Source organism: Pygoscelis adeliae, unplaced genomic scaffold (genome assembly GCF_000699105.1).
Source record: "Pygoscelis adeliae isolate BGI_AS28 unplaced genomic scaffold, ASM69910v1 Scaffold5, whole genome shotgun sequence".
NCBI classification, from domain to species: domain Eukaryota; kingdom Metazoa; phylum Chordata; class Aves; order Sphenisciformes; family Spheniscidae; genus Pygoscelis; species Pygoscelis adeliae.
Window position 1 is genome coordinate 1175206 of NW_008824753.1, and position 4208 is coordinate 1179413.

Sequence of the window (4208 nt, forward strand, 5' to 3'; positions counted from 1 at the left end):
TTTTCTTCAAGAAGCAAAAAAACCCTTTACTTTTTCTTAAAGCAGTTTCAGAGGCACCTAATCTAATCTTTCCAAAACAATTCTCTGGCAGCCAGGGCTCACATATTTTAAAAAACAGTGTAGAAAGGGATGTATTGTGACAGTTTAATTTGTTGCTGAAATATGGTCACCTCTGGGGTAATTCAGAGCAACCGTGGAGTGGATGATAAACCTGTTCAGGACGGGAGGTGAGTAAAGGGAGGCTGCTCAGATGAAACCGCCAATGGAAGATGCCCATGCAGAAGTATAATTCCTGGAATTTAGGTTCATCTTCTTCCTCCTTTGACTTTAATGGAGCTGTAGCCTGTTCACATCTTCTGAACAGGGCAGTTGTTGCTGAGTCCTTGCATGTGTCCTTGCTGTGGCAGCAAGGGAGGTTTTGGTGGTGATTCTCCCAGGCAGGTGGTAGGGAAGACCCTCTGGTACTGGCCAGCTTTAGGGATGAAATGGATGCAGAAGAAAAGGTGGAGGATTACAGCACGTAAGGTACAGGTCCCTGTACCTTCTAGTCCCTGGTTGGGGACTTCTAAAGGCCCAGGTCAGCTAGCTGGATATTGTAGTCACCAATCCATGGGTGCAAATTGAGCTGTGTAAAGCTGGCCTGCAAGCTCTACCATTTTAAAAAGAAAACAAGGCAATTGCAGGATGCTCTTGAGAAAGCAAAAGAAAGCCTGCCCGAGTTTTAGAGGAAGATGTACAATTTGAAAAGAAAGAGGTATGGAGTTGCTTCTGTAGCCCTGTTTAGGGTCCTCAAGAAGAGCGTTGTCTGAAGTGTGCTCCTTGTGAAGAGGTGGGAAGCTGAGTGCCTAGCAGAAGGCTGGGCTTTTTCAGAGCATGCTACTAGGTACATGGTTTTTGGCAAGCCCTGCAACTGTATTGCAACAGGGTTACAAGATCTTGTTCAAATTCCACTGAAGTTGGTTGAACTATGTTGACTGCAGTGACCGTGGGCTAGCAGGCAGTACAGCATCTCTCAGGTCAGTTCAGGTTTTCATCTCCTTTATTTTGGAGTCTGCATCTAGAATGAGTTTATTCAATTCACAGCTTAGAGCAACTTCAGAATAAATCCCAGGGAGGAGAAAAAGGAAAAAAACGAACCCACCACCAACAAAATAGGTCGAAATAATCAAACAGCTTGTGCTATGGAACTGGGATGTGACTGGCAGCTGATGCGTGGAGGTGGACAACCACCGGTCATGCTTTCTCAGCATCACTTGCTCTGCAGGGGCAATGGGAGCAAGTACCTGTTGGGATTAGGACGCAAAGAGATAATGTTTAAAATCTGAGGCAGGAGCCTGTAAACTCTGTGACAGTTGTATGCTGGGGTGGAAGAAAAAGCTCTGCCACCAGTAAGTCACCCTTTCAGGGAGCTAATTTGAACTTCTTGTTTTCTTCTGAACCCTTCAGTTCAGTCCCACTGTGGGTAAATGTCGTGCAGTCTCTTCCATGCTTGCTTTTTTTTCCCCCTGTTTGATTTGAGGGCCCTTTGTAACAACTTATTCCTCATTCATCCTGTTGTCAGGGAAGTTGTTCTGCCTACAGTCCCTGTCTGAGCTTAATTTTCTTATTTTCTGTAGCACAAGGGCTGATGGCTTCACAAATCTTAGAATAACTCCTCAATCTCTCCCCTGGCCAGCCTAGCAGCATGACAGCTCCATTTAACGTGCGCCATCTGCTTTGGCTTCCTGCCCCTAGACTCATTATTTTGCATTTGTCTGCATCAAACTCCAGTGTTGCCTGCCCCAAAGGATCGTATATCAGAAGTCATGAAAAAGAAAAGAATCCTCAAGGATGGTCTGTAAATCCCAAGTCTCTCCACTAAAAGAAATGTGCAAGTCTGGGTGTTCTATCCTTTCCTCTCCCATGTCCTTGCCCCAGCCCTGCTGTGTGCATGCATCCCTCCCTGCCTGTCCTGGTGCATCTCTTGATGGGCATGAAGTGAGCCTTGTAGGTTCTCTGGGCAATGCCGTTCTCACAGCACAAAGTGTTTGGTGCCTGGGATGTTTCCCTTTCTTCTCCTGCTGACACAGAGGCAGGTCAAGACCCGCAGCTCTGCCTTCTCTTCAGCCAGCCCCCAAAATGACTTGGATCCACTTGGAATATTGTTACAGGGAAAATATTGTGAAGTTTTCTCGGTGGTAGATACTTCAGGGCATGGGCCTCTCATCTACCACTTGAAGTGTAGTGTTACCTTCAGGCCTTGGGGACTGGAAGTGCTTTCATGTTAGGTGCAGTGTGAGATAGTCCCTCTCTGAAAAGCTTAGTGCAAGATGGGGAACATCAGGGTGTAATTCATCTGTCCAGATGTTGACATCTAACATCCCAGCTGCTTACCCTCAGCCCCCCTGTATAGGCAGCAGAGGAAATGAGCGCTTTCATCTCATCCTAATGCAGATAGATATCTGAAACAGGTCAGACAGATCGTGCCTGTCTCTTCTCATTGATGATAAAGAGGCTCTGGATGATGGGCTCTCATGGAGATGTCTGTGTTGTAGGTGAGGTGAATCCCACCTTGACTAGCTACATTGAGCAGGTTGGAGTAGCACAGAAAGAGAGCAAGACAGTGTTGAATGTAGTCTGTCCTTGTCTTAGCTGCATGCTGTCTCATTTGGTAAACCTATGCCTCTTCCTTTGCTCAAGAAGCTACCCTTCCTTTTGGTTCCTTGCTGGCCAAGAGCTAGAGGGATGTCATTCAGACAGCAACTGGAAGACAGAGTTAAACACCTCTCAGAAGTGCTCCTAGCAAAGGTGCTAGGACAGAGTTCCAAGTCTGTACCAGCTCTGGACTAAGGGGCTTTTTAACCAACTGAAGGCAGAAGGCATAGGTAGGAATGGAGCAGTTTTGTCCCTGTTTCATCCTTTCATACTGAGGCCAAGCAGCTGCTAGCATAGGTCAGGGGTTATTCGGATACTTCTCAGGAGCTCCTGACCTCGTGTGTGTGCCCAAACAGCAGTCCTGTTGTATTACAGTGGGGAAAGACATGAGACCTCTAAATTTGGAGCTGGGACAAGGGCATGGGGACTTCAGATTGTGGATTAGCAAATGATAGCAGCAGGAGCCCTGTGGTGCCTCTGCTAGGGCTGCACATCTGGGTGTTCCAGGCTTGGTGGGTAATGTCTTTTGGGGGGGGGGGGGGGGGGGGGAAGCTTTTTCCTAACACTGAAGCGCTATTAAATGCCGTAATGGGGCTTTGGGAGTGATGGAGCCAGTTTCTGTAGTTTTGTATCCCACTTGAGCTGAACCTTTACGGTTGCTCTGAAGACCCTGGTGTGGCCTGCAGGGAGCAGGTTGGAGGAGACCCAGAGCTGTTCTTGAAAGAACTGGAAGAACAAAGCTGAGCTGACTGGAAGGAATAAGACCTGGTAGCCTGGGGAGGATTTTCTTGACTGGCTGAGTTTTCTCCTTTGATTGGGAGCACTTGTTCCATCATGCCTTTTGCTGGGGAAGAATTAGCCTGGTGGCAGAAATGTGATGCACCGGGTGTTTTGGGAGTGAAAAACCTGTCCGCAGCAAGAGCCTGCAGAGCTTGAACTCAGACTTCGAGTCCCTGTGCTGGCAGCTGGTTGCAAGCCTGCTCAGCAGGGGAGGGTGCCGTGCCAGGCTCTTTACCCTCAGTCTCATGCCTGTGTAGTCAGCATTAAATCCTAGGACCCCGAAGAAAACCAGAGTCAGTTTTGTACCCCACTTTTTGTTTGTTACTGAAACTCATGCTATAATTCTCATCAGTTCAGACACCCATAAAATGGTGGTTAGCTCTGGAGAGTCTCTGGAAGTCTACTGTGTGCACTACAGTTGCTTCAAACTTTGCAATAGCAGGGAATTTATTAGGGGAAAAAATTCTGGCTGACCTAGGTGGGAAGCACACATACCATGCTACAGAAAAAGGCAAAAAAATACCTTATATTCCATTATATAGTGTATTTCCCTCACTTCACAATGCATCTGATCTCTCCCTGCTCTCTCTCCCAGCTACACGTGTCTACCACAAGCTTTTCTACTTTCGAACTCATGCTTCTAGGGGACGGAGAGGGCAAGGGAGAGTGTATGAAAACCTTCAGGAGGCTTTTAATTCAGGAAGGAAGGTATATCAGGGCCTTGTGGTTAAGGCTCACAGTGTACGTTTTGCTCTGACACTTTCCTTGTTGTCTTTCCCCTCTGAACTTTGGTG

At 47.3% G+C, this 4208-nt stretch overlaps 1 protein-coding gene across 2 annotated transcripts in view; it reads left to right on the plus strand.

Moving 5' to 3' along the window:
• The window catches only part of HRAS (Harvey rat sarcoma viral oncogene homolog), a 33367-nt gene that overhangs the window by 1010 nt on the left and 28149 nt on the right, over window positions 1-4208 (plus strand). The gene's annotated exons all lie outside the window — the stretch shown is intronic.